The sequence below is a fragment of the Bombina bombina genome, chromosome 3, assembly GCF_027579735.1.
Source record: "Bombina bombina isolate aBomBom1 chromosome 3, aBomBom1.pri, whole genome shotgun sequence".
NCBI lineage: Eukaryota > Metazoa > Chordata > Amphibia > Anura > Bombinatoridae > Bombina > Bombina bombina.
The window spans coordinates 240,060,684-240,082,727 of NC_069501.1; positions in this window are offsets into that span (position 1 = coordinate 240,060,684).

Genomic DNA, 22,044 nt, shown 5'->3' on the forward strand with positions numbered 1-22,044 from the left:
ACAACTTATTTCCTTTGAATTATTTTTCTATATGTATTGAGATTATATATAGCATCCCTGGGCAAAGGTTTCATTTTGAATAGGTAGATATTTTATTTATATTTATAATATTTTACCAGGAAAGATACATTGAGATTTCTATAGTTTTCAAGTATGTCCTGGGTACACAAAACATTGCATTGATACAATGGGTACAATAAAAAAAAAAAAATAATAATACATATGCCCAAAAATTTAACATAGAACAGGTAGGAAATATATAATCAACAATGACAGGTGCATTCTGTTTTGAGATATGTAGAGAGGGATCTCTTAAAGGATATTAGGCATGGGGAAGGTTTAAAAGTGTGCGGGAGGTCGTTCCATAATTGTGGTGCTTGCATATATTTTTATATGTACATACATATTGAAATTTCTATGACAACATGGGTGCAAATATTCCTATACATAGGACCAATAAATGTAGCATATATAATGTTATTTGTACATTGAAACACTCATAAATTTTTTTTGATTTGCAATTTCAATGAGAAACAGGCCTCAAAAAGCTCTTTTTTCCTCCTTTACACCTAGTTGAGCTGGGGGTAATATGTCTCAATGTATCGACAGCCTCCGACAGTGTATTAACGGTTAGCGCTTTCAATGGAAACCTGGTATAATTTATCGATTAACGGCTTCTATTACTTTCTATGGGACGCGAAAATCTTTTCGGCAGCCGAAGTCCGGAAGCCGATATAGAGGTATAACGCGCCATTGGAAACAGTCGTTAAACGCTATTGCTTTCGACAGCATATTTAACGGTTTGCGAGTGCACGCAAACTGAATTACGACTCAATGGAAGCGAGGCCTTAGTTGGCCGAGCTATTATGCTGGATCGTGTGTAGGTTTGGAACGCAGGTTCTGTGTTTTTGCTGGCCCAGTCGCATTGTCAGAACCGTCCCGGGGTCGGCTAAATTTAGGTCACTAGATGGGTTTCCCAGTCGCCTTAGATGCCACCTTATGCTAATGGGACTTTGTATAAATGACTGTTTGGAACGGCTTGGATCTCAGTTCACAAGTGGACATGTGTGGTGCTTCAATGCTATGTTTAATTTTTTAACTTTGCTCTTGGATCTTATTAAGGGAGTGCCAGGACACTCTCTACTCTGGATGACAGTATTATGCTTGATGCTGGAGTATGTTTGTTCCCGGAGCCCTACTCACTCATTCCTCCCGTAGCAGCGCCAAACTGAGACCTTAGCTATTGTGGATCAGCGCAAATAACTTTACTGATAATATTGTATACTTATTTTACTTCTAATAGCCGACCAATAGTGAGACTATATTCTGTAGATCGTCACTGGGTTACAGGTTTTATGTTTGTTGATGCACATTACTGTTATTCATTGTATGTCCAAGCTACATTGGGGATTTATTGTTTGCATACTTGTCTTTTGTACTATGGCTAGGCTATCTGTTGCATCAAGTAATAGGGGTGCCAGAGAGCCACAGAAGTCTGAAATTAAATATTCTGTTTTAGGCCACATGTTGTCAGAGTTTTACAGCTGGCCTACACTGGGTACTGGACATTATGATGTATTGATATGCCTTAGTTTCAGGTTTCATTATGTTTATTGTACTTTTAGCCATACTGCTGTCTAGCTCTTAAACTAGCATTGTAATATGGTTATCCTCATGTCTCTAATTGTTTGCATATATACAGTACTTCTCAATTGTTAATTAAGATACCTAGATGGTGTGGCTTAGTCATAATAGGCATGCACACCCTCCCCATGCCCAGTTCTACAACGCAGTTCAATGGGTTAAGGATGTGCCTGTCTTTTCACAGTCTGGCAGATTATGTTAGTGAGATGAGACTAAAATAATACAGAATATGTTGATGTTCTTAAGTTCCCAAGCCCTAAAAATTGTTATACCTGTATCCTATACCTTGCTACTACTAGACAATGTTATCTAATATATAACAAGGTCGGTTCCCTATACTATGCTAAGCCTATACATATGTTTTAGTGGAGATGATATACTCTGGTTAATAGGGTTAGTTTTATTTTGCCCTAACGCATATAATAGCTGTAACGGATTGAACCTGCCAGGGTCAAATGTTCATTTACAATTTGTTGATGGTTGTAGGTCATTTATAGCAGATAATAGGTTAAAGATTAATATACACCTCAAACTGTCCTACCCCTGTGGGTTGTACTTAGTAGTACATAGTTCAGGAAAAATTTGTAATCCTACGACCACAGGGTCAATCAGCATTTCTGTAACTACTTTTGTTGTTGTAAATTATAGCTTTATCCATTTTATATATAGAGAAGGTACCCATATGATATATGATAATATTATTTCTGCCTCCCTTCTCCCCCTCCTTGATATAGTTATAATTATATTTTTGTCACACTGTCTGGTTACATTTATGTTTGACTTTATTGACGATGTGCCATCGGCGGCCAGGATAGCACGTTTATTTTGATTTTTTTCTTAAATGCTGTAACCAGTCTAGAAATATGTAGTCCTCTATCATAGATATATTTCAGCTAGGATGGCGCTAGAGTCGGAGAGGGGGAGAGATAGGGGTTCTAGAGAGCTTTGAATGGCAATACTGAAGTTGGAGTAAATAGGTTTTAATTGTTGGTATTATTGAGCTATAGGTACATTACTCCAATATTTGCTTTTTACAGATAGTCTCCGGTCATTTTAGGTTTAAGACACTCCAACTGCTACACTTTTATAACAAATTACACCTCTAGCTGTGTGTTATATCTGCAGCACTCATTATTTCACTATCTTTTTAGTTGTGGAAACCTGTATGTTTGCACCTGTTGTTGGGTATATGGCCCATACCCAAACGACGGGACACATTATTGAGCATATAGCTGTTGTTGTGCTATATTATGAACCAACGTAAATCATATTACATTTTGCTGTACTGAGATTCAGGTGAGACTTGTTTTGTCAGTCAATGTGAGATTCAGGGTTCTTGTAGGGTATACGTCAGTTAATAGATATCAGCCATTTAACACTCTGATTTATCTTATGTCCCCCATCTCATAGGGTTCTCCAATTTTTTGCTATTGTCTCCGCCCCCCCATTATAGTACTCAGGCATTTTGTGATTGTGCCTGAGTATTCTCGCGCGGTTTCCCTTGATACATACCGCATTTCTATTTAAAATCTCCTTAAACACCCAAAATTAGGTGGCTCAGGTTCTTTTTTGCTTACCAATCTTAAGCTTTGTATATTGAAAGCCACATTTAGCTGTCTATCTATTATATTACTATGGGTTTCAAAAACAGAGTTTGAGAAAGCTTAATTATATGTTTGATGCATTGACTCCATGCACTCTGAGAAGATTAAACTTGTTACATCAGGCTTTACCCACAGCTGCTTGTCTAATGTCAGCTTTACCCGGGTAATGCTAGGATTACCCAATGTCAGACTTTACCCGCAACATATATATATATATATATATATATATATATATATATATATATATATATAAACAAACAATAATTGCATTTTAGTTTCTCTTAGAAGTTATGACTTTTATTTTGTATTTAGACACGTTAATATAGTTTTACATGATTTAAATGTTAAAACAATTTTGCCACATAAAACAGTCTGCCATATCTTGAATATAAATTCGAATTCACATTTATTTTTCCTCAGTTACTAAATGCAATAAATATTTTACCAATAAACACGTAACTTATATTTTTTACTTACAACTGGAGTGCTGATAAAACTATTTATTAAATCATCTACCTTGAACTTTGTTTGTTACCCCTATATACAGAATACATTTAAATTGCAGACAGGAGACAAGTAGTCTGTTACTTTTTGTCACAAAGTGCAGCTGGACTGCATTAAGCTCAGAATTTAGTTGTCATTCAGGTATAGGTTCTGCAAATAGGTACAGCAGACATTATGTTTTGTTGACATGTTCCCCCAAGGCTGATTTTTGAAAAGGCCAACAAAGTTATTGCAGTGTAGTCCTCAATAGGAGCTCAGCAAGAGATCGATTTGACATAAAACACAACTAACAAATGGTTCTATGATGTTTAATAAAACATATATGTATATATAGTACTGTGCAAAAGTCTTAGGCCACCATTAGATTTATTGTTTTAGCAATGGTATAATTACCATATATGATTATTTCTCAGTCTCTTTATTAGAATACAACCAGAAAATACAGGATATTTGTATGCAGTATTTTAGGGTTTAATTCATTATGCCATTCCTTCTGGAAATCGCCTGATTGAGAATGGTTTTATTTTTCAGCATAAGAACGATCCCAAGCACACTGCTAATGCAGTGAAATCATATTTGGAGAGAAAAACAGCTGATTAAACACTGACAGTCATGGACTGGCCTCCATAGGAGCCCAGACCTGAATATTATAGAGGGAGTTGTCTTTCATTTGTTGTCTTTCATTAGGTTGTCTTTCATTTGTTTTCTCTGTACAGGAGATCCCATACTGCCTTTATAATATTCAGGTCTAGACTCTGTGGAGTAAGTGTTTTATCAGCTTTTTTTTCTCTCCAAATAGGATTTCACTGCATCAGCAGTGTGCTTGGGATCATTATCATGCTGAAAAATAAAACCATTCCCAATCAGGCACTTTCCAGAAGTAATGGCATGATGAATTAAAACCTCTCTGTACTTTTCAGCATTTGTGATCTCATCAATTCGGACAATATCGCCAACACCACTTGCAGAAATGCAGCCCCAAACTAGGACAGACCCTCCACCATGTTTCACTGAAGGCCGCAAGCACTTATATCTCCAACTCTTCTTCTCACATATTGTTGATGATTGGACCCAAATATGTCAAACTTGGATTTGTCACTCATAATACTCTTTTTCCACTGATCTTCATTCGAATCTTTGTGACCTTTAGCATATCTTAGCCTTTTCACCCTGTCCCCCTTCTGAAAAAGTAATTTCTAGGCTGCTACCCTTCCACAAAACCATTCCTGATCAAGCTTCTTCGCACTGTAGAAGGGTCAACCTGGCATCCCGATGAAGCTGCCGTATGCTGAGCCAGCTCCTTGCTGGACTTCTTCTGATCTCTCAAAAAAGAAACTCTGAGAAACGTCTCATCAGATTTTGAAAGTTTTCTTGGTCTTCCAGTCCTTTTTTTTTGTCCTTGACCTCTCCTGATTCTTCAAATTCCTTTATAATAGCTTGAATACCACATCTCGAGTAACCAGTTTGTTTGTTGATTTCCCTTTGAGAGTGACCTTGCTGATGCAAAAGTATGATTTTATGTCTGTCAAATTATGTTATCTTTGGCATTTTGAATGGAATGATGTGAAAGTTATTCTTACTAGCAATCTTCTAATGAATTAAACTCATACCATAGGTGTATGTAATGCTCAAGCATGTCTTTCATAAACCTGGTGTAATAAACCATTTTCACAGCAGTTATTTTGACATGAAATAGTAGGACACATACAGGTGTTAGCAATGACATTAATTAAGCTTCCATTCCATTTAGGTTTACGAGAGCCAGGTTCCTGCTATTGCTTAAGTGTAAGGGGAGGTCACACTACATAGTTGCCACTTTAGCCTATAGAAGAAGTTTTTTTCAGATTTATTTTCAGTTTTTTAAAACTGCATACAAATATCCTGTATTTTCTGGTTGTATTTTAATAAAGAGACTGAGAAATAACTATATTTGGTCATTATAACATTGCTAAAACAACAAATCTAATGGTGGCCTAAGACTATTGCACAGTACTGTGTATATATTATGTGCATCCCTGAATGGTAGAGTCTTTAAGGAGCACTTAAAAGTTTGTAAACTATTGGAGAGTCTTGTGGAGCGAGGCACAGAGTTCCACAAAATAGGTGCCAGTCTGGAGAAGTCTTGTTGACGGGAATAAGAGGAAGTAACAAGAGAGGAGGAAAGAAGGATCCAGATAGTGGATTAAAGTCTAAGTTGTGTCTTGTGTTAGGAGTGGCAAATTTTGGAGATGTTTTTAAGGTGTAGGCGGCAGGAATTGGCCAAAGACTGGATGTGGGGAGTGAAAGAGAGATCTAAATCAAGTGTGACCCCAAGACTTTGTGCATGTAGGGTTGGGGGTAATGATGTTATTATCAACAGTTAGAGAAAGTTGGGGGTGGGTATTTTGGAAGAAGGGGGGGAAATAAGGACCTCCGTTTTTCAGAGATTTAGCTTAAGGTAGTTAGAGGACGTCCAGGATGAAATATTAGAAATACAGTTAGTGATACGAGTTAGTAAGGAAGTGGATAGGTCTGGTGCAGAGATGTAGATTTGGGTATCATCATGTCAGGGTTTTTTCCCTGTTTTGTTTCCCATGCTGGCAGCCATTTTACTCACCCTCTCTTCCTGATTATGGTGCATTGTGGGGGATGCTGCTTATTTCCTGCACTTCCTTTTATGGTCAGACTGAGTGCATCATCCGTGTGAGACAGGATGCAGTCTCAGAATTGTGATGTCATCACTTATTATTTAAAGGGCCTCTGTTCAGTATTCTTTGCCTTTGCGTTGTCTCAGACCTGTTTGTGAGAGTTCCTGTGTATTATCTGGCTGCCTGACGTCCTTCCTTGTTCCTGATCCCTGGCTTGTTCCTGACTCTGCTGTTTTCCTTGTTGCTGATTCTGGCTCGTCTGACTATTCGCTTTGGCTCCTGACTCGGCTCGTCTGACTACCAACTCCAGTTTTGACTCCTGGCTTGTTATTTGACTTGTGGACTTTTTATTATTTTTTGCTATTAATAAAGGTGTAATTATTTTTGCACTTCTCGTCTCAGTCTGATTCCTGACACCCTGACATTACACAAAGGCCATGAATCCTGATGGTGCTAATAATCCACCTTTACCTGCCATCATTTCCAGGATGGATGTACAGGATCACCGCTTGGATCAATTTGCACTAGCCCTGCAAACCCTGCTGACTCGCACTGCACATTTGGACCAAAGTGTCTCGCAAGTTATGGCTGCTCCTGTTTCCGCTGCTGCACCTATCCCTACCAGGAGCATGCCCGATTCTGCACTTCTACCTCAGCGATATGTAGGCGATCTTATTCAGTGCAGAGGGTTTTTGAACCAGGTGGGCATTTACTTTGAGGCGTTTCCCTATGACAGAGCTTAGGTGGGATTTCTCATCTCGTTACTCTCTGACACAGCTCTTGCCTGGGCTAATACCTTGTGGGAGACAAACCTGTGATTTCAAATTACCCTGAATTTGTGGCCTCCTTTCAAAGGGTATTTGATATTCTGGCTCGCTCCTCCTCTGCTGCTAAACGACTCATGTCCATTCAGCAAGGTACAAAATCTGTTGTTCAGTATGCTATTGAGTTCCGTACGCTTGCCACAGAGGTAGGTTGGTACAATGAAGCCCTTGTTGCTGCCTTCTTTCATGGGCTCTCTGATGCGATTAAAGACAAAGTTGCTGCCAGAGATTTACCAGAGGATCTCGAGGCATTGGTGTCTTTTTTTAACCTAATTGACATCAGACTCAGAGAGAGGCCCTCTTTCAAGGAGCGCTTGCGGAAGCCTCTTGTTCCGTTGTCTCCTACGTGTTCGTTCCCACCCATGCCTCCCTTTCCTCCCATGCCTCCTGGCCCGAGTCACCAGGTACTGCTGAGCCGATGCAGTTGGGATTCACACGTCTCTCCGCGGCGGAGAGGGCCTTTAGGAGGAGGGAGGGGCTCTGCCTCTATTGTGGGTTACAGGGCCACCTTTTGAAGTCTTGTCCTACACGGCCGGGAAATGCTCACACCTAAGGTCCTGTCGGGGGCAGACCTTGGGTGGTTTATCGTCGTCCCAGGAACCGCTTTGGTCACGGTTGTCCTTTCCTGGGTGGACTCCTCCATAGTCACTCAGGCTCTTGTTGACTCCGGTGCTGCGGGCTATTTCATTGACAGTGCTTTTGTATCAAAGCACTCCGTTCCTGTTTTGCCTCGGTCTGTTCCGCTTGCTATTGAGGCCATTGATGGCAGGCCCCTTCAGCCCGCACTCGTTACTCACGAAACTGCTCCGTTGTCCATGGCTGTTGGGGCTCTCCATTTTGAACCCCTCCAGTTCCAGGTGATAAACTCTCTGCATTTTCCGGTTGTTCTGGGTTATCCCTAGCACAATCCCAGTCTCCACTGGCGCAGGTCCGAAATTTTGTCGTACTCCCCGCAATGTATTTCCACTTGTCTTCGGAAACCAGTTAAAGTCTTGTGCACTTCTTCGGTATCTCAATTGCCAGAGGAGTACCGAGAGTTCCTAGACGTTTTTGACAAGGTGCGTGCCGGTACGTTGCCTCCTCACCGGTCTTACGATTGTGCCATAGACCTGCAACCCAGAGCCATTCCTCCTTGGGGCCGGGTGTACCCTCTGACTGTTGCAGAGAATTGTGCTATGGAGGAGTATGTTGCTGATGCTCTGTCGCGGGGGATCATCCGCAAATCCTGCTCTCCTGCAGGGGCGGACTTCTTCTTTGTGAAGAAAAGGGGTGGCGAGTTAAGACCATGTATCAATTATAGGGGTCTTAATCGTCTTACCATTAAGAATGCTTACCCTATTCCGCTCATTACGGAACTCTTTGACCACCTCAAGGGAGCTACGGTCTTTACTAAACTTGATTTGAGAGGAGCGTACAATCTCGTTAGGATTAAGGAATGCCACGAATGGAAAACAGCATTTAACACCAGGAGCGGGCATTATGAGTATCTTGTAATGCCTTTTGGCCTATGTAATGCTCCTGCTGTGTTTCAGGAATTTATTAATGATGTCCTACGAGATATGTTGCAACAGTGTATTGTGGTGAACTTAGACGACATCCTCATACACTCACCCACACTTGAGGCTCATCGTTCTGATGTTACATGGGTTCTTCAGAGACTAAGTGAGAACGGCCTGTTTTGTAAACTTGAGAAATGTGAGTTCCATCAGACTCAAGTAACTTTCCTAGGTTATGTTATCTCTGTTGCAGGGTTCTCCATGGATCCTGACAAATTATCTGCTGTTCTGCAGTGGCCTCGCCCAGTTGGTCTTCTGTCTATTCAACGTTTTTTGGGGTTCGCCAATTACTATAGAAAGTTTATTAAAAACTTTTCTTCCTTGGTCAAACCTATCACAGACATGATCTGTAAAGAGAATGATCCACTCCATTGTACACCTACTGCCATTAAGGCCTTTGATATTCTTAAGACTGCCTTTGCTGCCGTTCCAGTTCTGGCTCATCCTAACTCTGTCCTGCCTTTCGTTCTTGAGGTCGATGCGTCTGAGACTGGAGTAGGTGCCCTCTTGTCTCAATGTCCTACGCCTGACGGTTCCTTGCATCCGTGTGGTTTCTTGTCTAAGAAATTGTCTCCAGCGGAGTGCAATTATGAAATTGGCGACAGCGAATTACTGGCCATAATTTTGGCACTCAAGGAATGGAGGCATCTTCTCGAAGGTACTAGCGTGCCAGTGCTCATTCTTACTGACCACAAGAATTTAACTTATCTATCTGAAGCAAAACGTTTGTCGCCCGACAGGCCAGATGGGTGCTATTTTTGTCTAGGTTTAATTATATGGTCTCCTACCTGCCTGGTAGTAAGAATGTTAGGGCTGATGCCCTCTCTCGACAATTTTCGCCTCTGTCCAAGGAGGAGTATGTACCTACTCCTGTCATACCTCCTGACCATATTTTGGCTACCATATATACTAATTTGACTTCTCCCTTGGGGGAGGAGATCTTGGCTGCACAAACCAATGCACCTCCTGAGAAACCTAGTGGTAAGTGTTTTGTTCCTGAGAATCTTCGAACTAAACTTTTGCACACTTATCACTATCCTAAAGCCGCAGGTCACCCAGGCAAGAACCAAATGATTTGGTCTGTCACTCGACAATTCTAGTGGCCAGGTCTTCGTTCTGATGTTGCTGCGTATGTTGCCTCCTGCTCAGTTTGTGCACAGAATAAGACTCCTCGACGTCTTCCTGTGGGTCTTCTTCAACCTATTGCTAATGGTGACATCTTTCCATGGACTTCATTGTCGAGCTTCCTGTTTCCAATGGCAATACTGTTATCCTTATGGTGGTTGAACATTTTTCTAAAATGTCACAATTTATTCCCTTGATGAAGCTGCCTACCGCTCAGGAGCTTGCTTCAATTTTTGCCCAAAAGGTCTTCCGTTTACATAGGTTACCCAAGGAGATCTTGGCTGCACAAACCAATGCACCTCCTGAGAAACCTAGTGGTAAGTGTTTTGTTCCTGAGAATCTTCGAACTAAACTTTTGCACACTTATCACTATCCTAAAGCCGCAGGTCACCCAGGCAAGAACCAAATGATTTGGTCTGTCACTCGACAATTCTAGTGGCCAGGTCTTCGTTCTGATGTTGCTGCGTATGTTGCCTCCTGCTCAGTTTGTGCACAGAATAAGACTCCTCGACGTCTTCCTGTGGGTCTTCTTCAACCTATTGCTAATGGTGACATCTTTCCATGGACTTCATTGTCGAGCTTCCTGTTTCCAATGGCAATACTGTTATCCTTATGGTGGTTGACCATTTTTCTAAAATGTCACAATTTATTCCCTTGATGAAGCTGCCTACCGCTCAGGAGCTTGCTTCAATTTTTGCCCGAAAGGTCTTCCGTTTACATAGGTTACCCAAGGAGATAGTGTCGGACCGGGGTAGTCAGTTTGTCTCCAGATTTTGGCGTTCCTTTTGTGCTCAAATGGGGATCCAGCTTTCCTTCTCCTCGGCATATCACCCTCAATCCAATGGGGCTGCAGAACGGTCTAATCAAGCTCTGGAACATTTCCTCCATTGCTATGTCTCAGATAACCACAATAATTGGTCTGAACTGTTACCTTGGGCAGAGTTTGCTCGTAATAGTGCTATTAATGCTTCCTCCAAGTTATCCCTGTTCATGGCGAATTATGGGTTTCAACCATCCTTGTTGCCCGATTCATTCATGAAGGCAATCCTGAATCTGCACCCACGTGGAACGGAGTTGTCGGAGATGCTCCTCATGTCTCAGGGTATTCCGGCTTTGGAGGAGCATCTCCGGCAACTCCGTTCCATGTGGGCGCAGATTCAGGATTGTCTTCATCGTTCTATGCAGCGCCAAAAGTTCCAGGCTGATCGTAGGCGTCTGCCCGCACCTTCCTACCAGGTTGGTGAGAGAGTTTGGCTTTTCTCCCGCAACTTGAACCTTCGTGTGCCTTCCAATAAAATGGCTCCCCGTTATGTTGGTCCTTTTCGAATACTCCGACGGGTTAATCCTGTGGCCTACACTCTTGACCTTCCTCCTGCTATGCGCATCTCCAATGTTTTTCATGTATCCCTCTTGAAACCATTGGTTTGTAATCGGTTTACCACTGTGTTGCCTCGTCCTCGTCCTATCTTTGTTGACAACCATGAAGAATATGAGGTCCGCAGCATTATTGACTCTCGTATGTCCAGGGGCCGTGTACAGTATTTGGTTCACTGGAGGGGCTACGGTCCGGACGTTTATGGGTTCCCTCCTCTGATGTTCATGCTCCCGCCCTCCTCCGTGCCTTCCATGCCCGTTTCCCTAATAAGCCTTTTGTCCTCGTGCGGGGGAGGGGTTGTTGAGGGGAGGGTACTGTCAGGGTTTTTTTCCCTGTTTTGTTTGTCATGTGCTGCTGGCAGCCATTTTACTCACCTCTCTTCCTGATTATGGTGCATTGTGGGGGATGCTGTTCATTTCCTGCACTTCCTTTTATGGCCAGACTGGTGTGCATCATCCGTGTGAGACAGGATGCAGTCTCAGTATTGTGATGTCATCACTTATTATTTAAAGGGCCTCTGTTCAGTATGCTTTGCCTTTGCGTTGTCTCAGACCGGTTTGTGAGAGTTCCTGTGTATTACCTGGCTGTCTGACATCCTTCCTGGTTCCTGATCCCTGGCTTGTTCCTGACTCTGCTGTTTTCCTTGCTACTGATTCCGGCTCATCTGACTATTCGCTTTGGCTCCTGACTCGGCTCGTCTGACTACTAGCTCTGGTTTTGACTCCTGGCTTGTTATTTGACTTGTGGACTTTTTATTATTTTTTGGTATTAATAAAGGTGTGATTATTTTTGCACTTCTCGTCTCATTTTGATTCCTGGCACCCTGACACATCAGCATACAAATTGTATTGAAACCTATGGGACCTAAGGATGATGTATAAATTGAGAAGAGAAGGAGACCAAGGACAGAGCCTAGTGGTACCCCAACAGAAAGTGGTAAAGGGTCAGAGCATGTTCCAGAGAAGGTAACACTAAAGGTCCGGTTAGATTCATTCATGAAGGCAATCCTGAATCTGCACCCACGTGGAACGGAGTTGCCGGAGATGCTCCTCATGTCTCAGGGTATTCCGGCTTTGGAGGAGCATCTCCGGCAACTCCCTTCCATGTGGGCGCAGATTCAGGATTGTCTTCATCGTTCTTTGCAGCGCCAAAAGTTCCAGGCTGATCGTAGGCGTCTGCCCGCACCTTCCTACCAGGTTGGTGAGAGAGTTTGGCTTTTCTCCCGCAACTTGAACCTTCGTGTGCCTTCCAATAAATGGCTCCCCGTTATGTTGGTCCTTTTCGAATACTCCGACGGGTTAATCCTGTGGCCTACACTCTTGACCTTCCTCCTGCTATGCGCATCTCCAATGTTTTTCATGTATCCCTCTTGAAACCATTGGTTTGTAATCTGTTTACCACTGTGTTGCCTCGTCCTCGTCCTATCTTTGTTGACAACCATGAAGAGTATGAGGTCCGCAGCATTATTGACTCTCGTATGTCCAAGGGCCGTGTACAGTATTTGGTTCACTGGAGGGGCTACGGTCCTGAGGAGCGTTTATGGGTTCCCTCCTCTGATGTTCATGCTCTCGCCCTCCTCCGTGCCTTCCATGCCTGTTTCCCTAATAAGCCTTTTGTCCTCCCGCGTGGGGAGGGGTTGTTGAGGGGAGGGTACTGTCAGGGTTTTTTTTCCCTGTTTTGTTTGTCATGTGCTGCTGGCAGCCATTTTACTCACCTCTCTTCCTGATTATGGTGCATTGTGGGGGATGCTGTTCATTTCCTGCACTTCCTTTTATGGCCAGACTGGTGTGCATCATCCATGTGAGACAGGCTGCAGTCTCAGTATTGTGATGTCATCACTTATTATTTAAAGGGCCTCTGTTCAGTATGCTTTGCCTTTGCGTTGTCTCAGACCAGTTTGTGAGAGTTCCTGTGTATTACCTGGCTGTCTGACTTCCTTCCTGGTTCCTGATCCCTGGCTTGTTCCTGACTCTGCTGTTTTCCTTGCTGCTGATTCCGGCTCATCTGACTATTCGCTTTGGCTCCTGACTCGGCTCGTCTGACTACCAGCTCTGGTTTTGACTCCTGGCTTGTTATTTGACTTGTGGACTTTTTATTATTTTTTGCTATTAATAAAGGTGTGATTATTTTTGCACTTCTCGTCTCAGTTTGATTCCTGGCACCCTGACACATCAGCATACAAATTGTTTTGAAACCTATGGGACCTAAGGATGATGTATTAATTGAGAAGAGAAGGAGACCAAGGACAGAGCCTAGTGGTACCCCAACAGAAAGTGGTAAAGGGTCAGAGCATGTTCCAGAGAAGGTAACACTAAAGGTCCGGTTAGACAGGTAAGAGTAGAGCCACAAGAGGGCTGTGTCACAGATACTGAAGGATTGGAGTGTTTGGAGCAACAGAGTGGGGTCAACAGAGTCAAAGGCTGCAGAGAGATCAAGAAGGATTAACAGAGAAAAGTGGAGTTTTGATTTTGCTGTAATTAGGTCATTAGTAACCTTAATAATTGCAGTTTCTGTGGAGTGTTGGGGTGAAATCCAGATTGCAATGGATCAAGGAGGGAGTTTAATGTGAGGAAATGTGATAAATGTGTATATACGAGCGTATCCAGAATTTTTGAGGCAAGGGGGATAAAGGAAATAGGGCGGTAGTTAGATGGGGATAATGGATCAAGAGAATATTTTTTGAGGGTAAGTGTGATTAGTGAATGTTTAAAGGGATACTGAACCCAATTTTTTTATTTCGTGATTCAGATAGAGCATGCATTTTTAAGCAACTTTCTAATTGACTCATATTATCAAATTTTCGGCCCAGCCACCAATATGCAAGCGCTATCCTGGGTGCTCAACCAAAAACGGGCTTGTAAGCTTACATTCCTGCTTTTTCAAATAAACATACCAAAAAACAAAGAAAAAATAGTAATAGAAGTAAATTAGAAAGTTGCTTAAAATTGTATGTTCTATCCGATTAATGAAAGAAAAAATGTGGGTTCAGTATACCTTTAAGAGATGAGGGAAATATACCAGTGCTGAGGGAGGGATTACAAATGTGTGTGGATAGGAGTAAAAGTAGGAGAGTGGGAGGGCAGTAGTTGTGAGTGGATAGGATCAAGGGGACAGGTAGAAAGAGGAGAATATAAGGGAAGAGACTTCTTCCTCAGTAGCAGGAGCAAAAAAGCTGAGTCTGTGGTTTTGTGGGTTTTGGACGTTGATGATCGGTTGAGGGGGTTGGAGACTGATAGTGTGTTGAGAGATGATTTTATTTCTGATGGAATCTATTTTGTTGGTGAAGTGGTTGTCAAAATCTTGAGCTGAGAGGGAAGTGGAAATAGGAGGTGGGGGTGGAGGTAGAAGGGTAGTAAAAGTGGAGAACAAACAATCTGGGTTTGAAGAAAGAGTAGAAATAAAAGTAGAGAAGTAATCCTGCTTAAAGAGATTAAGGGCAGAATAGTAGGAGTTTTAGATAAACATGTAATGAAGGAAGTCAGCTGAACAACGGGATTTACTCCAATGTCGCTCAGCAGTGCAGGAACATCTACGTAGATAGCATGCCAGAGGAGTATGCCAGGGCTGAGGTTGAGTGCGTGACTTTTGAGCTATGGTAGGAGGTACTAAATGGTCACGCTGTAAGAGTGGAGTTATAGTGACAGATAGATAGATTGGTTGGGGCAGGAAAAGGAGGAGATGGATGAGAGAAGAGGTTTGAGAGAGTTTGAAAGATGTTGCCGATTAAGTGACTTAATGCTCCTGTGGAGTTTGGTGTGAGGGTTAGAAGGAGGGAGGGCAGTAGGAGGTGCTATGATTTTACAAGTAAGGAGATGATGGCCAGAAGTCTCTTAAAGTGACATAATACTCATATGCTAAATCACTTGAAACTGATTCAGTATAACTGTTAAAAGCTTACAGGAAAATATTACCTGAGCATCTCCATGTAAAAAAGGAAGATATTTTACCTCACAATTTCCTCAGCTCAGCAGAGTTAGTTCTGTTTAAAAAAAAATATACTTCAGCTGCTGCCCAGCTGCAGGTAAAAAAAAAATAATAATGAAGAAATGAACAGCAGCCAATCAGCATCAGCAGTGCTGAGGTCATGAACTCTTTTACTGCAATCTCATGAGATTTCACATAACTCTCATGAGATTTCATAGTAAACTTTCTTAAACTGAATAGGGAAATAATATGAGTTTGCACGAAAGCTCACTCCCTTAGCTGTCCCAGGACTGACATACTGATTTGCTGCTTAAAGTCCTTTGCAATGGGGTTTGAATACTTAGGACATTTTGAGGTAAAATATCTTTCTTTTTTACATAAAGATGTTCAGGTGATATTTTCTAGTCAGCTTTTTACAGCTATGCTGCATCACTTTCAAGTGTTTCAACATTTGGGTATCATGGCTCTTTAAGCTTCATCAGATTCTGTTCTATGAAGTTATTCAATTAAGATCACGCATCTGCTTCAGTGCCTTTATAAACATCTCTATAACCTTCCATAAGTAAGACTATATACGAGGCGCACATTTAAACAAGTTCCACACAAATGGAAACTTTAGATGATCCGATCACTGTACCAAAAATAATGAAAGCCATTAAATAGCTTAGGGGAAAAGCCCAGGCTCTGATGGCCTTATTAACGTTTATTATAAAACTTTCAAAGATCAACTAGCCCCCCATGTGTTATCCCTTTTCCAAACCTTAGGTGAGAGCAACACATTATCACCAATGATGCATGAAACACACATTACTGTCATTTTAAAACCTGGCAAGCTCCCAGAAGATCTGTGTAGCTATAGACCCATCTCACTTTTGAACACAAATTTAAAAATATTAGGCAAGATCTTATCTAAATGCATTAACTTGGTAAGAAGTTAATTCACACTGATGAGGTTGGCTTTGTCGGGAAGAGAGAGACAACACCATTCGTGCCTTGACCTTGATGTCACATGCCAAATTTTGTAATTTAAAATCGGTCTTTGTAACTACCGACACGTAAAAGGCTTTTGACCATATAACCTATAATTCATTGATTCCACCCTAGAGTCTTTCAGTTTTGGTCATAAAATGATTTATCATATTTTTAGTTTATACTCTTCCCATTCTACAAAGGTTAAAGCTAATCGGACACTTGCTAGCCCCTTTTACATCAAAAATGGTACTCACCAGGCCTGTCCCCTATCCCCATTTTGTTTATCCTTTCCATGGAAGTACTTACTTCTTACATCAGATCAAAACATTAGTGGCATCACAATTAGCCTTCACAACTTTAAATTTGCATTGTATGCAGACAATATTCTTTTTCAGTTATGTTTCCCAACAGTTCGGATCCTGAGAACCTCAGGGAGCTTGCCACTTTTGGGAGATTTTCCAATTTCTCAATTAATACTCAGAAATCTGAGATCCTAAACATATCACTATCCCAAATTAAATTTGATCTCCTACATCTCAATTGCCCACTTAGATTCCAAAAGGAAGCAGTCAAGTATTTAGGCATCTTTCTCTCTCCTAATCCCAAAACCTTTTTTTGACAAAAATGACAGCTCCCTACCTCACAATACAAAGAAAGACCTCTCAAATGGGTTGTTAAACCCATTTTATAGTGAGGCCGTATCCAATCCATTAAAATGACAATCTTACCAAGAATACTATACATATAACAAGCCCTCCCTATCCACCTACCTAATTGGTATATTCCTCAACTTCAGGTTACTGTAAACTCATATGTTTGGGGTAAAAACAAACCTAAATTAGAAAACTCTTTATAGATCAACCAATGCTGGTGGTCTGCGACTACAAAACGTGAGGGATTACTATGATTCCGTTACCCTTCAGAGGGTGTTTGATTGGCATAGGTCAGAAGACATAAAAGCCAAGTCGGGGATCTATGTTGGGTCCCAAAAGAACTCAGACCCCCACAATGCTCCTACCTTGATTTACATAAACACCTCTTTCATACCTGTAATGAGATTTCTTTAGTGAAAAATTTTCTGCTGGTCACTTTGAAATTAAATTTTAAATTAGGCTGTTTACACTAAGGCACCATCTTAATTGTACTGTGATGATTATTTGGAGAATAAATACATTTTTAATGTTTCATAATATATTGCAGCAAGTTTTTAGAATGTCCGTTGAATAAATGTCTTTCCTTTGCTCTTGGTCTAATATCACATAATTATAAGGTAAAAAGGTAGTAATGAAAAGGTGCATTGCTCATAAGAATGTCTCAGGACATTCTTATGAGCAAGTTTTGCAGACTAGGAAAGGCTAGAGGATGGGGTTTAAAAATCCCTGAAAGCCAGTGATTAATCAATGCGCTGCCACTTTGCACCACTGCTCCATATTTGACTGTACTCTTCAAACAGCTCTGGCTGCACTGTGTTAAGGAAAACTTACACAATGAAGCCAGAGCACAACACTGTTTGAAGAGAAAAGCCTCATGTTGCGCAGCGCTGCAAAATTAATTCCCTTGAAGGTTTATGCATGTGTCCTGTTCTTTCTGCAAACCTGCTGCATTTTCTGCGTTGACATCTCAGATCACAGCCTGTTCTGCCTTGGGGATTGTGACCTCAGGATGCAAAATCACAACTAAATGTTCCCTGCTCTTTCCGATCTCTTTTAGATAAAGGTTATCAGAGATTGCAGAACCATTTGATCCCTTTAGCCAACTTTCTTGTTGGGGGGGGGGGACTAATTGACAGAGACAGACTTAGGGAAATCTAAATATATTAATAAGATCTCAGCAGTGCTCTCAGAATAATATGTAAGTATTTTAATAAGATCTCAGCAGTGCTCTCCAAATAATATGTCAGTATATGGCTGGGTTATAACACAATATATTTAATAATTATCCTTTAAAAATAAACCCTCAATCAATATGCATATACTAGATAATAAAATTAATATAAATTCATGAATTATTTTTATTAGTTGATATCTATAAACACATTGAAATATATTTGTAGGAATCAGAATATGAATCAATACTATACACGTTTAAAAGCTATTAAAATATGCTATGCAAAATTCATAAAAGTTTACCTTTAAAACTAGCCTTATTCACAATAGAATTTCATTCAGTTAACACAATGAGATTCCAAGATATTTAGTTGCTAACATTCAAGCAATATACTCAGCTATTTAGCTACAATTGATTCTAATACAATTCTAATTAGGATACTAAAAATACATATATTCTTAATGTAAACAGTTACTTTAAATGTCTATTTATTTAAACTGGAACACATTCTTAGTTACTTATAATTAAAACCAATTCTAAAATTTATATATATATATATATATATATATATATATATATATATATATATATATATATATACTATATTTTGCACAGATGAATTACTTAGCATACAAAAGATAAACTTAACCCTATACAGGACTATGAATATAAGCAAAAATACAACTGCTCTCTTTAAATCTATTAAATACAAATTGACTATGTTCTTACCAATAACCTTTGTTTCAAATATTAAAAATTAGGACAATTATACATCACCAATCTGAACCAATTCGCAGCTGTCTTTTCCAAATATCTTTAGATCATCTCATTTGAAGGAAAGTTATCGCATAGATCAAGGTAAGTTTTCAGTTACTTGCTTAAGTGAATGTGTCCCCAAGTATGGCCGCCAGTTGTCAATCACCAGTCTAAGCAAGTCACACAAAAACTGTCCCTTGTTTGCATGTAGCCATTCCTTATATCTAATCATTGATTATCTTTTTTGTTCACGCCCAAGGTGCTTGTCCCTCATTGGATATTTTGGGGAACGTTCCCTCATTGGCTCTGTATGTGTGTCCTAATAGGAAATTTATTTGGCTGTTACACCATTCCAATCCCCTAGGGGGCAGCAGACAACCAACAAACACATCTCACCATCCAACATTTTTAACAATTCAATATTTCTATACAGTGATTATTCATCAAACCATAACTTCTTGCATCAATCACTTATAATATTAATTATAGATTGGGTAGTATCATATCATTTTCCTGATTACCCTGATACCAAGCACCTTAAGTTTTCATTGCCCTACTTACACAGCATGGGGTCAATTTGCATTTGAAATGTTAATGGTTTGCTTTCTCAAAAAATATGTCACCTAAACCAGACTTATAGGCTACTCTGTGAGGAGTAGGAAGTTTATCACACATTTCCAGGTAGTAACCATATGGTCTCTTGAAATGGCTCAATGGTCCTATCCTATCTCAAGCCATAGCCAAATAAACATGGTCATTCCTTTTGAAACAAATTGCCTTTCCTTGAAGTTTTCACCTCCAGCTAGGGAGCAAATGCTGTCTTTTGAAGTTTCTTGAGACATCCTGTCTGTATTTGAGTCTTGAGATGTGTATTCAAATCATGTGGGGTTTGAGTAAATTCCTGACATCAGAATTGCAACCCTATTTTAATAATATCTGATAAAAATATGGCTTCATACATAAACACATTCCCCTGTCCTATTTACATATATATATGTTAGTACATATATATATATATATATATATATATATATATATCCCTGACAGATCTCAGTGGAGGGAGGTTCACCAGTTGGCTCAAATAAGCCCAAATAGCTTATTGTATAAACACTTTTCCACAAAAATACGATCTGCTCAGGCACCTTAACCCATATGAGATGTTATGTTTTAATAAAACTCTCAGTTAAAAACTTATTGTCCCCTCTCAAGAAACTTACAAGAGTTGGCTATTAATCTAGACAGGAATGACTGGGACAGGATGTTTAGGTGTACTCACAAATTATCCACCTCTCTGCAAATACATAAGCTAAATGATAAATTGCTCTTTTAATGGTATTTGACCCCAGCACATTTTGAATACCAAATATCCAGGCACTTCTAAAAGCTGTTGGAGGGGATGTGGTTAATGAGGTAATATTCTACATATGTGGGGGCATTGTACTAAGATTAATCTGTTATGGCATACTGTAGAAACTAATTTTCGCTCCATACTAACTAAAGATTTCACTCTACATCCAAAAATAGCTCTACTCAATGATCTCCAAAAATTCTCCTGTAAGCTTAGATTAAGTTTGTTACAGATCGTGCTTAATGCAGCCAAGTCTCTAATAGCCTGTCACTGTAAGTCTGTATTAACCCCCTGGGAGGAATCCTTACACTCACATAGGCATATTCCTCAGCCCAAGACTTAGTCCTTGCCTGACTACGCAATCCCACACAAACCTAGTAAGCATACACATGTTGAAATTCGATGCACACTATCTCCTCCTCTCCAGTCTCCCCTCCTCTTTTTCTTCCTTTTACTTATATATGTTATCTTCCTATTCTTTAATTAAATTTTGATACAACCAATCTAGAAGATGCTAGATCACAGGCGGCTCTTAGATCCAGGTAAACTTTGATTGGAATCGAGAGCGACTTATGGGAACTGAAGGTCTGAGTGGTATGGTATTGGTACATTCATGATACTTTTGGAAATAAGGTGAAGTTTAGTGCTTAAGTTTCATTATGTTTATTATTTAACTAAAATAAGGGGGGAGGCTAGGTACTGTGCAATCTTAATATCATTGCTATGAATATTTAAGTACTTTGTACTGTGTTTGCATTTTACCTAAATAATTTTTTTTTAAAAAGATTACTCATCTTTTCATTCTTCGTGAATCAGCTGCATAGAACAGCAAACACTGTGGACTCTCAAGAGATGTCTCGTGAGTTTCACCTAATTAAACTGCTCCTGCTAGGCTGAAAAGGTTGTGCACACTTAGGTAAAATGTACATGTTAGACATATGTTCCTGAAGCTTTCCTCAACCCATCCTACTTTCTCCTGTTTTCCTCAACCCATCCTACAGACATAAAGAAGATGCTTGTAATAGCAGGCACTTGGCCAGGAGATTGATTTCTGTTCCTGCTGCAGTAAGGCATACTGTGCCTTAACTCCTTAATGACCAAGGAAGTGTCAGGCATGTCCTACAAAAAAATACAGTTAGTGACCTAGAACGTGCCTGACACGTCCTCTGGGGTTTGAAGCTCTGGAAGTGAAGGGTATTGCAATGATGCCTCGATATTGAGGCATCCTGCAATACCCTTTTGCAAGCCACCGATGCAGAGAGAGCCACTCTGTGGCCCTTTCTACATTGGCCAGCGATGGTGCTTATCTTTGGTGGATGGGAGCCATTGCAGGGAGGGGGGGTGGGCGACCCATCGCTGTAGGCCTTTCAGATCCTGTCCTTCAATTGCGCGCATGTTACCAGGAGCGCGCGAGGGGGTGGGTGCACGTGCACCCGCGATTTTAAGCCCATTTATAAATATCTTGGAAGGCGGGAGAGGGAGAGGGGTAATAAACTATGGGAAAGGGATCTGGGAGGGGGGAGGATATTGGGGGGTGCGGCTACACTACAGAAAAATGCTTTTTTTAATTTTCTATATTAAAAAATCCACATTTTTTAGCAACTGGGCACTGGCAGAACAGAGGGGGTAGGGTTAGAGAGCTGTTTAGGGGGATCAAGGAGGTTGGGGCTAAGGGGATATAACACTGCTTTATAGATTAAAAAAAAAATATATATATATATATATTATATATATATATATATATATATATGAAAGGCTTTTATTTTAGTACTGGCAGACTTTCTGTCAGTACTAAAGATGGCAGTGACAATTGTGAGGTGGGGGTGGGAAGAGAGCTGTTTGAGGGGGGTCAGGGAGGGATCCGGGGGGTGGGATGTGTCAGGTGTGAGGCTGATCTCTACACTAAAGCTAAAATTAACCCTACAAGCTACCTAATTAACCCCTTCACTGCTGGGCAT